General features: G+C 43.7%; 1 protein-coding gene across 4 annotated transcripts in view; it reads left to right on the top strand.

Annotated features, from left to right (window-relative positions):
• The first annotated feature begins 14,911 nt into the window (after positions 1 to 14,911).
• Positions 14,912 to 18,901, top strand: part of llgl2 (LLGL scribble cell polarity complex component 2) — a 102,108-nt gene continuing 98,118 nt past the window's right edge. For 2 of the 4 annotated variants that reach the window (XR_015082394.1, XR_015082395.1), the window contains exon 1: positions 14,931 to 15,236. The gene's annotated coding sequence lies outside the window, so the exon portion shown is untranslated. Of the gene's footprint in view, positions 15,237 to 18,901 lie in introns of all 4 variants that reach the window. The other 2 variants (XR_015082396.1, XM_086015680.1) reach the window with 2 other exon arrangements.

The following is an 18,901-nucleotide window of genomic DNA, read 5'->3' as shown; positions in this document are numbered from 1 at the left end:
CACTGATAGCGTATTGGTACACACGCCTGAGTTGTGTGCGGGCAGTGTGGGATCTGTTCCTGCTCAGTGACGGTGTCTGTGTGTGCCCTGTGACTGGCTGGCGACCAGTTCGGGGTGTAGTCTGCCTTCGCCCATTGACGCCTGGGATAGGCTCCAGCTCCTCCCTGCGACCCTATATAAGATAAGCAGTTTGGAAGATGCCATGCCATGACCTCTATGAAGTATTGTGGACTGAGTGGGAATCGAACCGACGCAGTAAATGGGGAAGTGTTGAATGTCCCATTGGAAATGAATGGGGTTTTTGGGGGTGAAAAAAGTTTAATTTGGGGGGAACCATATATGTTAGGGGCAAAAAAAAAAAAAAGACAAGTTTTGATGACATGAATTTTTGGAATAATTTGAAATTCGAACGGGGTGAATCGGATGAAGTATGTGGAAGTAGTTACAGTTTGAATTTGCCATTGGAAATGAATGGGGTTTTTGGGGGCGAAAAAAGTTGAATTTTGGGGGAACCATAAAAGTTAGGGCAGGAAACAAAAAGAAGCCTCAATGTCATGAATGTTTGGAATTGTTTAAAGTTTGAACGGGTTGAATCGGATGAAGTATGTCGAAGTTACGGCGCGCCAAAAATGGGAGGAATAAGATGTCATGTCATGTCATCTTCCAAACCGCTTATCCTATACAGGTTCGCGGGGAGTTGCTGGAGCCTATCCCAGCCGTCAATGGGCGAAGGCAGACTACACCCCGAACTGGTCGCCAGCCAGTCGCAGGGAACACATAGACACTGTCACTGAGCGGGAATCGATCCCACGCTGCCCGCACACAACTCAGGCGTGAGGAATAAGATTAATAATTATAATAACAATAATAATAATGATAATAATAATAATAATAATAAAGTACTAGAATAACATATGTGTGAGGGCCGTAGTCTTCACACAACTAGAGATTGCAATTTCTGGAGAATTTGCATGTGAAGGTGAAGGAAGCTGAAAAGAAGCTGCATTGGAATGAAGTTGAATAAAGTTGAATGATACTGAATAAAGTTGAATAAAATTGAATGATCCTTAATAAAGTTGAATGAGACTGAATAAAGTTGAATAAAGAAGAATGAACTCTATGAAAAATGTTGGATTGGGCAGGAACCAAACCAGCACCGCCCACTTACAGCTCAGCGTTTTTTACCTGCCCATCAAGGACTTAATTGGACAGCTATAAATCTGAAATGTTGAATGTGCAAGTGGGACTGAATGGCGTTTTTTTTTAAGGTTGAATAATTTGAATTTTTGGGTAGTATGAATTTCAGGTGTGTTGAAAAGCTGAACCAATGTGAGTTGAAAGACCTCAATGAAGTCTATAAAAAGTTTTGGACTGAGTGAGAACCAAACTAGCGCTGCCCACTCACAACTCAGCGTGTGCACCCACTACGCCATCAGGGACTTAACTGGAAGGATGTAAAATGAAATGTTGAATCTGCAAGTGGGACTGACTGGCGAATTTAATGTGTTTTTTAAGGTTGAATAATTTGAATTTTTGGGAAGTATTAATTGCGGGTGTGTTGAAAAGCTTAACCAATGTGAGTTGAATGAGCTGAATCTTGTGAATTTGAAATATGAATGGTTTAAATGCGAAGTGTTGAATGTGCCATTGGAAATGAATGGTTAATTTTTGAATAACTTTATCAAGGTTTGAATTTTTGGGAAGTAGGAATTGTGGGTGATGTGAAATGTGAGTTGAATGAGCTGAATGAAGTTGAATGACCTCTATGAAATAATGTGGAATGGGCGGGGATCGAACCGACGCAGCAAATGGGGAAGTGTTGAATGTTCCCATTGGAAATGAATGGGGTTTTGGGGGGGTGAAAAAGTTTAATTTTGGGGGAACCGTAAATGTTAGGGGCAAAAAAAATACAAGTTTTGATGGCTAACACGGAAGTGCTGATGCATGCCTTTATTTCCTGTCGTTTCCTGTAATGCCCTGCTCTCTGGCCTCCCGAAAAAGAGCATTTCACCACTGCAACTACTGCAGAATTCAGCCGCTCGGGTGCTGACGAGAACCAGAGGGCGGGAGCACATTACGCCAGTTTTGAAATTGCTGCATTGGCTCCCTGTGTGTTTCAGGATCGATTTTAAAGTACTTTTATTAGTTTATAAATGTGTTAATGGTCTTGGGCCATCTTATTTATCTGATTTGCTTTTATCATACCAGCCCTCGCGGATCCTGAGGTCCTCTGGCGCCGGCCTTTTATTTATTCCGAGGGTGAGGACCAAAATGCATGGCGAGGCTGCATTCAGCCGTTTTGGTCCTCACCTTTGGAATAGCCTGCCAGAGGATGTCAGGTCTGCAGAGACTGTTGATATTTTTAAGAGGAAGCTCAAGACACACCTTTTTAGTTTGGCTTTCAACAACTTTTAAATAATTTATCTTTTCTTTTGATTGAAGATAATTCTATGTTTTGCTTTGAATGTTTTAAAGCACTTTGAGTTGCATTTTTATGTATGAAAAGTGCTATATAAATAAAATGTGAAATGTGAAATGTGAATAAAATTGAATATGGTGTAATGAAGTTGAAAAAAGTTGAATGAAGTTTAATAAAGTGGAATAAAGTTGAATGATGCTGAATTCATTTGAATGATACAGAATAAAGCTGAATAAAGTGTAATTAAGTATGAATAAAGTGTAATGAAGTTGAATAAACTCTATGAAAAATATTGGAATGAGCAGGAACCGAAACCAGCGAACGAGCGAACACCACTTGGCGTGTGTACCACTACACTATCAAGGACTTTACTGGAAGAATGTAAAACTGAAATGTTGAATTTGCAAATGGGACTGAATGGCGAATTTAATTGGATTTTTAAGGTTGAATAATTTGAAATTTAGGGAAGTATGAATTGCAGGGGGCGGCACGGTGGTCGACTGGTTAGCACATCCGCCTCACAGTTCAGAGGTCGTGGGTTCGATCCCGGCTCCGGCCTCCCTGTGTGCAGTTTGCATGTTCTCCCCGTGCCTGCGTGGGTTTTCTCCGGGTACTCCGGTTTCCTCCCACATTCCAAAAACATGCATGGTGAGTTGATTGGACACTCTAAATTGCCCCTAGGTGTGACTGCGAGTGCGGATGTTTGTCTCTGTGTGCCCTGCGATTGGCTGGCAACCAATTCAGGGTGTCCCCTGCCTACTGCCCAAAAGACAGCTGGGATAGGCTCCAGCACGCCCCGCGACCCTTGTGAGGATAAGCGGTACAGATAATGGATGGATGGATGAATTGCAGGTGGCGGCAGGGTAGTCGACTGGTTAACACGTCTGCCTCAGAGTTCAGAGGTCGTGGGTTCGATCCCGGCTCCGGCCTCCCTGTGTAGAGTTTGCATGTTCTCCCTGTGCCTGCGTGGGTTTTCTCCGGGTACTCCGGTTTCCTCCCACATTCCAAAAACATGCATGCTAAGTTGATTGGACTCTCTAAATTGCCCCTAGGTGTAATTGTGAGTGCGGATCTTTGTCTCTGTGTGCGCTGCGATTGGCTGGCAACCAATTCAGGGTGTCCCCCGCCTACTGCCCAAGGACGGCTGGGATAGGCTGCAGCACGCCCCGCGACCCTAATGGATGGATGGATGAATTACAGGTGTGTTGACAAGCTTATCCAATGTGAGTTGTATTACCTAAATTAAGTTGAATGAACTCTATGAGAAGAATGAGCAGGAATTGAACCAGCACTGCCCACTCACAACTCGCCGTGTGTACCACTACACCATCAGGGACTGGAATAATGTAAATCTGAAATGTTGAATGTGCAAGTGGGACTGTATGGCGAATTTAATGGGTTTTAAGGTTGAATGATTTGAATTATTGGGAAGTATGGATTGCAGGTGTGTTGAAAAGTTAACCAATGTAAGTTGAATGAAGTAGAATGAAGTTGAATGACCTCTATGAAATATTGTGGAATGAGCGGGAATCGATCCAAGGCAGCAAATGGGGAAGTGTTGAATGTGCCATTGGAAATGAAGGGGTTTTTGGGGGTAAAAAAAAAGTTGAATTTTTTGGGAATCATAAATGTTAGGGACCAAAAAAATGCAAGTTTTGATAGCATGAATTTTTGGAATAATTTGAAATTAGAACGGAGTGAATCAGATGAAGTATGTGGAATTAGTTACAGTTTGAATGTGCCATTGGAAACGAATGAGGTTTTTGAGGGTGAAAAAAGTTTCATTTTGGGTCAACCATAAAAGTTAGAGGGAAAACAAAAAGGATCAGCCATGGCATGAATTTTTTGAAAAGTTTAAAGTTTGTACAGGGTGAATCGGATGAAGTATGTGGAAGTAGTGGCACGCCAAAGTTTTGGAGTGTCAAAAAAGAAGCAATATCATAGTAATACTAGAGAATGCAATTTCCGGAGAAATTGCATGTGAAGGCGAAGGAAGCTGAATGAAAACTGCGGAATGCGTTGGAATGAAGTTGAATGTAGTTAAATGAAGTTGTATCCTACTGAATAAGTTGAATGATACTGAATGAAGTTGAATGATTCTGAATTAAGAGGAATGAAGTTGAATGAAAAGGAATCAATTGAAATGAAGTAGAAATAAGTGGGATGAAGTTGATTTGAATGAAGTTGAATGTAGTTGAATGAAGTTGAATGAAGTTGAATGTAGTTGAAAGAAGTTGAATGATACTGAATTAATTTGGATGATATTGAATTAAGTTGAATGATACAGAATTAAGTAGAATGAAATTGAATGAAAAGTAATGAATTGATATGAAGTAGAATTAAGTGGAATGTAGTTGAATGACACTGAAAGAAGTTGAATGACCTCTATGAAAAACTGTGGAATGCATTGAAATGATACTGAATCTAGTTGAATGAAGTTGAATGACCTAAAATTATAGAGAATAGCCTGGAATTAGGAGGACATAATAAATAAGAAGGGAAGAAAAGACTTCTTCATTTCATTTCATTTCCTGGTCAATCGGGTCACTTACGGACCATTTCCAGGTCATTTCGACCACTTCCAGTTCATTTCCGGGCCATTTGGGTCACTTCCGGTCCATTTCCGGGTCATTTGTGTCACTTCCGGTCCATTTCCGGGTCATTTGGGTCACTTCCTGTTGAATATGGATCACTTCCTGTTGATTTTGGGTCCTCCTCCAAGATGGCCACCGCACTGGAGAGACCTCTGGGTGAGTATCCCCAGTCTTGCTAATGTCCCTGTACAAGATGGCCGCCGAATGTAGTTGAATGAAGTTGTATGATACTGAATTAAGTTGAATGATACTGAATGAAGTTGAATAATACTGAATGAAGTTGAATGATTCTGAATTAAGTGGAATGAAGTTTAATTAAATTGAATGAAAAGGAATGAATTAAGATAAGATAAGATAAGAATGCCTATATTGATCCCACAGTGGGGAAATTTTCATTGTTACAGCAGCAAAGATATAGGTCACACAGGGACGGCGGCATAATGTGGCCATTAATGTATAACATTGACGGCAAACATTTAGGATCAAACCTATGTAAATATACGCAGTAACATGTGTATATACACATGTATATACACACCAACCTACATCTACATAAAAAGTATGAGGAACACTCATTTCGGCCTGTACATAGTACAGAGGAAAAAATACTCTAAGTAAGTGACAGTGCTGCAGTGCCGTAGTGAAATGTAAGGGACAGCATTGGATAAAAATAAAACTAGACTAACAGTAGTGGGGAATATTGAGTATTGCACGGTATTACAGTAGTGGGGAATATTGGGTATTGCACGATATGAGCTCAGGTGCAGGACTGCACAATTGCACTAATGTCCGCCAGTTTGTAGAGACTACACAGTGTTCTTGTTAAAGAGTCTGACAGCAGAAGGCAAGAAGGAATGGCGGAATCTCTCCTTTGCACAGCGAGGGTGTAACAGTCTGTCACTGAAGGAGCTGTGGAGTGCTGTTAGGGTGCCCTGGAGGGGGTGGTCCGGGTTGTCCAGCATTGATGACAGCTTGGCCAACATCCTCCTGTCCCCCATCCTCCTGTCCCCCACCGAGTCCACAGAGTCCAGGGAGCAGCCCAGGACAGAGCCCTCCTGACTAGTTTGTCCAGCCGCTTCTTGTCCCGGGCCGAGACGCCGCCTGCCCAGGTGACCACTCCCTGGAAGATGACCGATGCAACCACCGAGTCATAAAAGTTCCTGAGGAGTGTCCCCTGAACCCCAAAAGACCTCAGTCTCCTGAGTAGGAAGAGTCTGCTCTGACTCTTCCTATAGAGGGCGTCTGTGTTGTCGCACCAGTCCAGTTTATTGTTCAGATGAACACCCAGGTACTTGTAAGTTGAGACTCTCTCAACATCTGTTCCCCGGATATTCACTGGTGCAGGTGACAAGTGCTGGCGCCTACCGAAATCCACCACCATTTCTTTGGATTTCCCCGCATTGATCAGGAGGCGGTTCTGCTGGCACCAGTCCACAAAACCCTGAGTAAGTTCTCTGTACTCACGATCATCTCCGCCTGTGATGAGGCCAACAATCGCAGAGTCGTCAGAGAACTTCTGCAGGTGACAGGTAGGGGTGTTGTAGTTGAAGTCCGAGGTGTAGAGGGTGAACAGGAAGGGAGCCAAGACAGTTCCCTGTGGGGCTCCCGTGCTACAGAGGAGCACGTCAGACACACAGTCCTGTGTCCTCACATACTGTGGCCGATTTGTGAGGTAGTCGTGGACCCATGTGGTGAGGTGGTGGGCCACTCCCACCCGCTCAAGCTTGTGTCCCAATAGGGTGAGATGGATGGTGCTGAAAGCACTGGAGAAATCAAAGAACATGATCCTCACAGTGCTCCCCGCCTTCTCCAGGTGGGAGAGTGAAGTGTGGAGGAGGTAGATGATGGCATCATCCACACTGATGCCAGGCTGATAAGCGAACTGGAGTGGGTCCATTGAGGAGCTCACCAGGGGGCGCAGGTGGACAAGGACCAGTCTCTCCAGGGTCTTCATCAGGTGAGACGTCAGCGCCACTGGTCTGAAGCTGTTGAGCTCCTTCGGGTGGGGGGTCTTTGGCACCGGGACCAGGCAGGATGTTTTCCATAGCTGGGGGACCCTGCCCAGCTTCAGGCTCAGGTTGAACATGTGCTGGACAATTCCACACAGCTGGTCTGCGCAGGATTTGAGTAGCTGGGGGCTGATGCCATCTGGACTCGCTGCCTTCCTCGCCTTCATCTTCTTCAGCTGGTTCCTCACCTGAGATGTTGTGAAGGCCAAGGCTGGGCAGGAGGGAGTGGTGGCTATCTGGTGTAGCTGGGAGCTGGAGACTGTGGAGAAAAGGGGGGAGGGGGTGACACGTCCAGCAGGAGGAGTAGGTGGAGGCTGCAGCAGGAGAGACTGAGTGGAGGCAGGCATCTGATCGAACCTATTGAAAAAGAGGTTCAGCTCATTTGCCCACTGCAGGTCCCCCCCAGTCCGGGTCTTGGGTCGTCCGTGGCCTGAGATGGTCTTCAGGCCCCTCCAGACTCCCCTGGCGTTATTCTGCAGCAGCTGCTCCTCCATCCTCTTCCTGTAGGACCTTTTCCCCTCTCTGATCCTCCTCCTCAGCTGGCGCTGCACAGTCTTCCGCTCCTCTATGTTGCCTGACGCAAAAGCCCTCCTCTTCTCCTTCAGGAGAGCTTTTATGTCTGGTGTGATCCAGGGTTTGTTGTTGGAGAAACACCTTACTGTCCTGGTGGGTATGGTGTTCTCCATGCAGAAATCTATATAGTCTGTAACAGTGTCCGTTAGACTACTAATGTCTTCCCCGTGAGCATCGCTGAATACTTCCCACACAGTTGTGCTGAAGCAGTCCTTTAAGGCCTCCTCGGCCTCTCCAGACCATCTCTGAACCGTGCGGGTCACAGCTGGCTGCCTGCGGACCAGAGGTTTGTACACCGACTGGAGAGCCACCAGGTTGTGATCAGCTTTGCCCAGCGGGGGGAGGGGCAGTGATGTGTATGCCTCCTTGGTGTTGGCATAGAAAAGGTCCAGTGTTTTATTTTCTGTGGTGTGGCAGGTGACATACTGTGTGAATGAAGGCAGAGACAAGGAAAGGGAGGCATGATTGAAGTCACCAGAGATGAGTATCAGGGCATTTGGGTGCTGTGTTTGTAGCCTGCTCACTGCTGCAGTCAAGACATCACAGGCTGTGTCGCCGCTGGCAGCTGGTGGGACGTAGACGGTCACCACGATCACATGACTAAACTCTCGCGGGATGTAGAATGGCCTCATGCCAACAGCTAGCAGCTCAATATCCCTGCTGCAAAGCTGCTCCTTAATCGTGATATGCCCAGGATTACACCATCTATCATTCACAAACACAGCCAGCCCTCCTCCTTTCCTCTTTCCACTCTCCAGCGTCCTGTCCGCGCGTATGATTTGGAAGCCGTCCAATTCTACGACCGCGTTCGGCGTTAGTGCTGTTAGCCACGACTCCGTGAATAGCATCAGGCTAGCCTCCCGGAAGTCCCTCTCATGCCGGGTAAGCGCCGCTAGCTCGTCCATCTTGTTGGGGAGCGATCTAACATTCCCCATGATAACAGACGGGAGGACGGGATGGTATCGTCTCCTCCTTTCCCGGCGTTTAACCCCCGCACGAGATCCCCGTCTCTTCCTCCTCAGCTCACGGGGGATATCGGGTCTCGCCCCGGGAGCCGGTGCATGGTTAGCACGGAGTGCTAACAGCTGATTCCGGCTGTACACAATGGGGGCTCGGCTTCGAGCCAAGTCGCCGGACACGATCGCGCAAAAAAATAGCCAGCAGCAGCAGCAAGAATACCGCAGTTTGGGTGTCCATTGCTACGCAAGTTACGACTATCATCTATATGAAAAAGGTATGAGGTAGAGTAATATTAAAGAACAAAAACACACGAAAAGGCTCACCGATGAGCCGGAGCTACTGTAGCGGGCTGCCACTCGCGCGGCGCCGGAAGAATGAAAGACCTTGGGTCCTCCTCCAAGATGGCCACCGCACTGGAGAGACCTCGGGGTGAGTATCCCCAGTCTTGCTAATGTCCCTGTACAAGATGGCCGCCAAATGTAGTTGAATGAAGTTGTATGATACTGAATTAAGTTGAATGATACTGAATTAAGTTGAATGATACTGAATGAAGTTGAATGATTCTGAATTAAGTGGAATGAAGTTTAATTGAATTGAATGAAAAGGAATGAATTGAAATGAAGTGGAAATAAGCGGGATGAAGTTGATTTGAATGAAGTTGAATGTAGTTGAATGAAGTTGAATGATACTGAATTAAGTTGAATGAAACTGAATGAAGTTGAATGATACTGAATAAAGTTGAATGATACTGAATGAAGTTGAATATAGTGGAATGAAGTTGAATCAAGTTGAATGATACTGAATGAAGTTGAATGATACTGAATGAAGTTGAATGACCTCTATGAAAAACTGTGGAATGCGTTGAAACGATACTGAATGAAGTTGAATGAAGTTGAATGACCTCAAATCATAAAGAATAGCCTGGAATGAGGAGGACATAAAAAATAAGAAGGGAATAAAATACTTCTGGTCCATTTCCGAATCATTTGGACCAATTCCGGTCCATTTCCTGGTCATTTGGGCCACTTCCAGTTCATTTCCGGGTCATTTAGACCACTTCCGGTCCATTTCCGGGTCATTTGGGTCACTTCTTGTTCATTTCCGGGTCATTTGGGTCACTTCCTGTTGAATATGGGTCACTTCCTGTTGATTTTGGGTCCTCCCCCAAGGTGGCCACCGCACTCGGGAGACCTCCGGATGAGTATTCCCAGTCTAGCTAATGTCCCTGTCCAAGATGGCCGCCGCACTGGGGAGACCTCGGGGTGAGTATCCCCAGTCTAGCTAATGTCCCTGTCCAAGATGGCCGCCGCACTCCGGAGACATCGGGGTGAGTATCCCAGTCTAGCTAATATCCCTGTCCAAGATGGCCGGCGCACTGGGGAGGCCTTGGGTTTAGTATCCCCAGTCTAGCTTATGTCACTGTCCAAGATGGCGGCAGCACTGGGAAGACCAAGGGGCAATAACACTGGTCCACTAGAAATGAATGGTGAAATGTATGTGGCTTTTTTCAGTGTGAATGAGTTGAATGTGTGGAAAGTAGGAATTTTGGGGGTGTTGAAAAGCTGTATGTGAGCTGAATGAGTGGAATGACTTGAATTTGTGCAAATTGAAATAGTGTAAATGCGAAAAGTTAAATCTGCCAATGGAAATGAATGGTGAATAGTTGAATTTTTGTGGGTTTTTAAGGGTGAATGGGTTGGATGTGTGGGAATTAGGAATTTTGGGGGTGTTGAAAAGATGAATGTGAGCTAAATAAGTTGAATGACTTGAATTTGTAGAATTTGGAATGCTTTAAATATGAAAAGTTAAATGTGCCATTGGAAATGAATGTTGAATCGTTGAATTTTTGTTTTTTTTAAGGGTGAAAGACTTGAATATGTGGGAAGTAGGAATTTTGTCAGTGTTGAAAAGTTGAATGTGAGCTGAATGAGTTGAATGACTTGAATTTGTGGAAATTGGAATGGTATAAATGTGAAAAGTTGAATGTGCCAATGGAAAAGAATGGTGAATAGTTGAATTTTTATGTTTTTTTTAAGGGTGAATGAGTTGAATGTGTGGGAAATAGGAATTTGGGGTGTATTGAAAAGCTTGACCAAGATGAGTCGAATGAGATGAATGTTGTGAATTTCAAATTGGAATGATGTAAATGTGAATTGTTGAATATGGCAATTAGAATGAATGGTGGAATTTTGTGGGGGTTTTACGAGTGAATAAGTTTAATTTTTGGTAAGTAGGAATTGTGGGTGTGTTGAATAGCTTTTCCAATGTGAGTTGAATGAGTTAAATCTAGTGAATTTGAAATTGGAATGGTGGAAATGGGAAATGTTGAAAGTGCCTTTGGAAAGGAATGGTTTTTTGGGGGTGAAAAGTAGGAAATATTGGGGAAACAGTCAATTTGGGGAATGTAAAAAAATACTACCCCGGAAGACAAGAATTTTCTGAATGTTTTGAAACTTGAATGAAGTGAATCGGGTGAAATATGTGGAAGAAGTCGCACGCCAAAAAAGTGGAGTGGAATAATAATAATAATAAACTGTAGGAATAACATATGTGTGAGTATCCCCAGTCTAGCTAATGTCCCTGCCCAAGATGGCCACCGCACTGGGGAGACCTCGGGGTGAGTATCCCCAGTCTAGCTAATGTCCCTGCCCAAGATGGCCGCCGCACTGGGGAGACCTCGGGGTGAGTATCCCCAGTCTTGCTAATGTCCCTGCCCAAGATGGCCGCCGCACTGGGGAGACCTCGGGCTAGTATCCCCAGTGTAGCTAATGTCCCTGTCCAAGATGGCCGCCGCACTGGGGAGACCTCGGGGTGAGTATCCCCAGTCGAGCTAATGTGCCTGTCCAAGATGGCCGCCGCACTCCGGAGACATCGGTGTGAGTATCCCAGTCCAGCTAATGTCCCTGTCCAAGATGGCCGCCGAACTCGGGATACATCGGGTGAGTATCCCAGTCTAGCTAATGTTCCTGCCCAAGATGGCTGCCGCACTGGGCAGGCCTCGGGATTAGTATCCCCAGTCTAGCTCATGTCACTGTCCAAGATGGCGGCAGCACTGGGGAGACCAAGGGGCAATAACACTGGTCCTCTGGAAATGAATGGTGAAATTGTGTGGCTTTTTTAAGGGTGAATGAGTTGAATGTGGCGGCACGGTGGTCGACTGGTTAGCACGTCCGCCTCACAGTTCAGAGGTCGTGGGTTCGATCCCGGCTCCCTGTGTGGAGTTTGCATGTTCTCCCCGTGCCTGCGTGGGTTTTCACCGGGTACTCCGGTTTCCTCCCACATTCCAAAAACATGCATGGTAAGTTGATTGGATACTCTAAATTTCCCCTAGGTGTGATTGTGAGTGCGGATGTTTGTCTCTGTGTTCCCTGCGATTGGCTGGCAACCAATTCATGGTGTCCCCCGCCTACTGCCCAAAGACAGCTGGGATAGGCTCCAGCACGCCCCGCGACCCTTGTGAGGATAAGCGGTATAGATAATGGATGGATGGATGGATGGAGTTGAATGTGTGGAAAGTAGGAATTTTGGGGGTTGATCCAGAGAACCTCAGTAAATATAGGCCGGTTTCAAATCTCCCGTTTATTGCAAAAATTCCTGAAGAAGTTGTAGCGCAACACCTTAATGATTATATGGCCGCTAATAATCAATTTGAAACTCTTCAGTCAGGATTTAAAGATGGCCACTCTACTGAGACGGCCCTTGCTAAAGTGACTAATGATGTTTTCCTAGCAATGGGCTCCAACACCTCATCGTTACTACTCTTACTCAATTTTAGCGCTGCTTTTGACACCGTCTATCATAATATACTATTAGAGCACCTTGAATCGTGTGTTGGTATCTCAAGCTTAGCACTTTAATTCTTACCTCTCAGAGAGAGGTAATTCATGGCAATGCGACTTCTGAATTTTGTAATGTTACATGGACCCCTATTGTTTAGCATCTACATGCTTACACTTGGTGATATTATACGTAAATACAGTATAACATGAGTTTTCACTGTTATGCTGATGATACCCAATCATACTGTATATGCCGCTGGAAATAACAAACCTGCATGATTGCTGTGATCTAGAGGTGTGCCTTGCTGAGATTAGACACTGGATGTCTTTCATATTTTTGTGTTTAAACTCTGATAAAAACGAGATATTGATAATTGCTCCTGCTCATCATCGGCACCTATTTAAGGACACCACTCTGAGTCTTGATAAATGTACGATTACCCAAAGTGATTCAACAAAAAATCTCCGTGTTATATTTGACTCAACTCTGTCTTTTCAAATGCACATTAAGAATATTACTAGAACTGTGTTCCTCCATCCCCGCAATATTGCTAAAATGTATCCAATTCTATCGAATAGTGATGCAGAAATTATAATCCATGCATTTGTTACGTCTCGCCTCGATTATTGTAATGTTTTGTGCTCTGTTTTTCCCATGTCTAGTATTAAAAGTCTAGAGCTAGTCCAAAATGCTCCAAGCTAGACTTCTGACAAGAAGATTCGATCATAGTACTCCAATACTAGCCAATTTGCATTGGCTCCCAGTCCACTTGAGATGCGTTTTGAAGGTTTTGCTACTTACCAATAAAATATTTCACGGCTTAGCATGTTCCTATCTCGTCGACCTAGTGATACCATTTGTTCCGTCCCGAAACCTTCGTTCACAAAATGCCAACCTTTTAGCCAAAAAAATGTCTGCAGGTTCTAGAGCCTTTTCTATTCGGGCCCCAGTGCTTTGGAATGCCCTACTCGCAGATATTAGAGGCGCTACCTCAGTAGAAATGTTCAAAACACAACTAAAGACTTATTTGTATACTTTTGCATTTAGTTTAACTATTTGTTGGCCTCTTTCCTGCAACATCTATTCTTCTCTCTGCACCCTTCTCCCAGGTGTGGGATTTAGGTAATGACGACCAAATTGGAGGTTGATGTTTCACTCCCACAGCAACTGACCGCTACAAGACCAGAGGTTGACCACATCCTCGGAGGCGCTGCTATGGAGACTCTTACATTGACCAACTGGGCAAGGACCCACTTCACTGAAGTCGTCTTCCTGCAGCACTTCATTTGATTGACTTTCACATTATTTCAACCAACATTGTATAGTATCGTAATATGTGTTAAATGTTGCCCACTCGGCATCTATTGCAGCCTGATCATCCTGGAAGAGGGATTCCTCCATCCGTGGTCCCTTCTCAAGGTTTCTCTATTTTCCGCAGATGTTTTTTTTTTCTTGCCCTCCTGTGGGTGAAGATTAGGGGATGTCGTTAATATGTTGTCATCTATGGGTGAAGCCCTTTGAGACTTTATTGTGATTAAGGGCAATATAAATACATTTGACATGACAAGACTAGTCAGAAAACCATGTTTAGACCATCAGGGCACATAGAATGTTTGACTTAACTTCTACTTCAATCCATTTTTTTTTCTTCCTGAATCGTTTTTTACTTTTATAAGTAGTTTTAAAACCTTTACTTTTATACTTTTACATAAGTAAAAACCTGGATTTGATAATTCAATGTTTACTAAAGTCTTTTTAAATCCCAATATCTATACTTCTACTTTAGTAATGAACGTAAAATACTTTTGACACCTCTGGATATGAACTACAGGTAGATGCAACATCCTCCTCTGAGCTGCGTGCCTACGGCGACACTGGGCTAGTGGGGACAAACTGTCGTCGAATTCCATATTTGTGGACAACATGGAATAATGATTCCCGCACATACAGGTAATGTAGGTACATAGGCTACAACACGCCCCTTTGAGCTACGAGCTTAAGGCGAAAAATCGGTTGAGAAAAACCGGGCTACTGCAGCGCCGCGTCATATCTGTGATGCCACCGCCCCTCAGTTCTGTCTTCGTACGAGAACCATGATTGGTTAGGAGTTCAGCCACAGGTCGTCAAATATTGGGCGGTATCTCTTGTCAATCACAGGAACAACATAGATATCTTACAATGCCCTCACCTACCTGGTCTGTCTAAAAAGAAAAAGTAAGTAAGCAAGCAAGCAAATAAATCAATGAATAAAAACGTTCTAATTTATTATTATTATTATTATTATTATTATTATTATTATTATATATATATTTTTATTTTTTTTTACAAATTGTTTTCGTCAGAAATGTCCAGTTGTTGTTGTTTTTTTGGCCAAATATTGAATAGCAAAAAAATGTTCAGGGAAACTCTTATGTTCATTAAAACCTAGTGTAAAGCACGTGAAACGTAAAATTTAGAGTCAAATAAGTTTTTAGGCGTTTTATGGTTCATGTGTTTTACACTTTTGGCTTTTTTTTTCTTTCAATGTGTTCGCCGACCCATTCTTCCTGAAAAGAAACAGGAATACCGATGCGGAAATAGGCGGCACTTTGGACCGAAGTTCTTGAGGTTCTATTGAACACAACGAGAGAGGGGCGGAGTCACTTTTAAAGCTGCTTGTCTCGGAGGAACCACTGTATGAAACAGGGGATATTCTAACACTTCAAGTCTAGTTTTTTTGTTTTTGTTGAACTTATTTTCCTCTCCCACGGACTGCATTGTGGATTCTCTCGGAACTTTATGTTCATTCCCATTCACTCGACACGACGGGGAGATCCAACTCAAATACCGGACATTGATATTTAAACAACCTATTCTGTCGATTTCAACAGAGAGAAGATCATCTCGGCCGTTTGGATTCAGGTGGGTAGAATACTGCTATCCATCCATTTTCTAAGCCACTTATCCTGTTTGAGGTCGCGTGAGTCTGCTACTTCTTTATAGGGGGCCACACAGGTTTGTTGACAACTACAACTTCAGAGCCACCTATTTGTCTTGCATATTGAACTCGTACAAGTCAGGACATTCATCGGTACCTCATTGCTAACTAGCTAACCTTGTTGTAAACCCGCCCACCAAACTTAGAAGCGAGCAACTTTAACCTGCACGCCTGTGCAATGGCAATACCATATGGCGTGTTTTTGTTATACCGTATTTCAAATGAGGATAAGCGGTACAGAGTGTGACGTGTGATAGAAAGGAAGAATATGATTTGAAATTCAGCAATTCAGACTTAGGGCCGGGGCCGTCTTCAAGGATTTGGGTACTTGTACAACATCGACAAAAGTCTACTTTGGTTCCCTCTATATCATTGCCGCAGAGTCCAACAGTCCTGGGCGCACCATTTGTACAGTAATAGCGACTCGAAACACTTTTTTAGTTACGATATCGAAGGTTGGAATTGACAACGCGCTGCAACACTAGTAATGCTGGAAGAGGGAGTTGAGTAGTTGTGGCAAGTGTTGCATAATGACGGAAATGTCCTCTGGTAAGGTGTGTCTCCCCAGCAGGTATGCTGCTAAGTCCTTTGGGACAACAGTGTAGTTTCAGGTTACTGCGTAATCGTGCGTGGTGGTTTGGCCATTTAGGGTGTCTTTGGAGTCTTTTCATTGCTTATGTTTTTTCCAGGAAATGCACAGAAAATGTAGACTTCAACCAAAACAATGTACTGTCTAATAAGTATTAAAACACTGGAAATTCACATTGAGCACAGTGGTGTGAAAAACTAAATATTAAAAAAAATAACTTAAAAAAAAACACATACTTTTTCATGGTGAACCCTTAAATTACTGTCAAACTTTGATGCCATACTTCACGCCATTTTCTGTGGCGTAGGAAAAGAAACTTTGCAATTTAGCATCACAGATCGGATAAAAAGCCAGCGAATAGAAATGTGTCTTCAACTGGGTTTTAAAAGTGGACAGAGGGGGGGCTTGCCTAACATTCAATGGAAGGTCATTCCAAAGGGAAGGACCACCAGCCAAAAAGGCTCAATCCCCTCTGAGGCTCTGCTTGGTCCTCAGACACCTCGAGCAGCGCCTGGTCCGCAGACCTGAGGCTGCGGGAAGGTGCGTAGGAGTGGAGGAGCTCTGAGAGGTACGCCGGGGCGAGGCCATTTCATGATATAAAGACAAATAGGAGAATCTTAAATTGAACCCTAAAATGCACCGGGAGCGAGTGAAGGGAGGCCAGAATTGGTGTTGTGTGCTCCATCTTCTGAGCTGAAGTTAGTAGGCGGGCAGCAGCGTTTTGGACCAACTGGAGACATTTGAGAGAGGACTGGCTGACTCCAAAATAAAGTGCATTATAGTAATCTAGCCGAGAAGTAACAAAGGCATGGATGACTGTTTCTAATTGCTCATACTTTAGCCAGCCAATTTTGTATTCATTGGTGAAACTGGTTTCGGCAGGACTTTTTTTGGTTTTGTCAAACTTTCCAGTGGGAACTCCTGTTTTATTTATTTATTTTGTCTAGTATTGCGAGGGGCATGCTCAGACACCTAGAATATATTTTCACCATGATACAAATAACTGCAAGAACTGTAAAATGTTGTAGCCTCCTGGATGAATAAGCAATGATTGTGAGGTATTGTGCCTAGCCAATATGTAGTGTAAATTTTGATACCTCATAAACCTTCTAAGATCATGTCCATACGACAACAAATTTGCGTATCTGCAATTAAAAAAATATATATTTCTATGGTTTGTCCACACAGTACAGGTGTTTTGGGAGGCAGAATAAGATCCTTTTTTAAAAAGCTGGTCCCAGAGTGAATACATTTGAAATTGCTGCCCTTACATTTCTGTATGTACAAACATATACTGTCCCCCAGTTCTCATGTGACCTTGTGCTAACACCACAACCTCCAACAACAACATGAAATTGGAAGTTAACCAAAACATATTTTTTTCCCAGAATATGTTCTATGCAGGCCCACTAGTTGAAATACAGCATTCTGATTAATATTGTGTTTGTGAAATATAAGTTAAGTAACAAAAACTCTTAGCCATGTCAGAGGGTGGCCATTTTGTGGAAGGGCCCGGCGCATGCCCATAGTCGCCACTGCCGCGCACGTTTGACAGCTGGCATGAAGCTAGCGGACGGGCTGACCGAGAGAAGCATAGCAGCTCGAGTGGGGGCGAGCTACTGCGCTATTGCGACGCAGCTTCGGCGGCAGGCGGGCCTGCACGCCTTGCGAATAATTTTTTTTTCTTCATTCGTGCTTCTTCCGCGCGGCTACCTAGGAATCGAAACTTAGCACCGACATTCTAAAATCTGAACGGTTCCGGGAGAACCGGAATGATGGTTCCGGTTCCACTCGATTCCCGGTTATCGATGCCCAACCCTAGTCCCATGTCTATATAGCCATAAAACACAATATTCTGTGGGCCTTCAAAGATGGTTCAAAATCCTCGAAAAAAGGGGCTTAGCTGCACTACGAATGGCTGGAATTTAATGAGTTAACCATGCTAGATCATAAAGGTCGCATTGGATGTTCTTTATCCAGCGGGTGAGCTAGGGTTTTGTTCCGAAGAAGTTCTACCATGTTATCAGTCCACAAAAATGTATACTGTACTTTTTGCCTGCTTTGAATTCCCCGCAATTGTTGCATGCTTACATTGCATAGGCTTCTTTTTCTCAGTTTTTGACTTCACGTGGAACTGTTGAAGCGCCTCTTTTAGGCATGGTGTTACACTGCAGTGTGTGGACACGCATTTCTTGAAACATTTTTTTGAATGCCGGAAACATTTTAAAAAGCAAAAAAAAGATGAGCTCGGTTTCCATTAAATTAAATGATTTCCTTTTAATTAGGTGTGTGCGGCTATACTAATTTGTTGTTTTTTGTTAAATATTGTCGTAGAATATCATTATGTTTTGCAGAAGCTGTATTTAGCAATTTAAAAGATATGTTGTTCATTAATGCTGTCTATCCACGCTGTCTATCTTTGAAGTAAGTGCAGATTTAAAATATTTCGTCAAATTGAGTTTTTGGAAAAAAAAAAAAAAAAAAAAAAAAAAAGCGATATTTTTTTTTGGCCCATATCGCCCATCCCTATGTACAGTATATGTACCTTGCATAACTGCATGAGCCAATATTGCACAACACAATTACAGTGTACCTATGAATATCTATCTATATCTATTTTTTTCAATGTCATGCGATCTACCAATGCTACCTTTGTGATCGACTGGTAGATCACGATCGATGTATTGAGCACCCTTGATTTAAAACATCTATGATGAGTAAAATTGTTATTAGCACACAGTTGTTGCCGTCTGCGAATTATAGGACAATAATAATCTGGTGATGAAGCATCACTTTGCATTGCAGCCCATGCTCCTAGCGCCATTCCGTGGTCTTGCTAAGGATACCAGCATAAGGCTAACCCTTATTCTTGCCACTTTATTCAGTCAAGTGTCACATTTTTTTTCTTGCATCACCACATAATCCTATGACTGCCAGGTTGTTTCAGTGATAAGTCTTTCGGTCTGAAACAAAAAATGCACTTTTGGGCCATTTTTGGTG

Source organism: Filicampus tigris, chromosome 19 (assembly GCF_054856515.1).
Source record: "Filicampus tigris isolate MCC_2025a chromosome 19, RoL_Ftig_1.0, whole genome shotgun sequence".
Lineage (NCBI taxonomy): Eukaryota > Metazoa > Chordata > Actinopteri > Syngnathiformes > Syngnathidae > Filicampus > Filicampus tigris.
The sequence above is the reverse complement of the archived record's forward strand: the minus strand, read 5'-3'. Positions and strand labels throughout refer to the sequence as shown.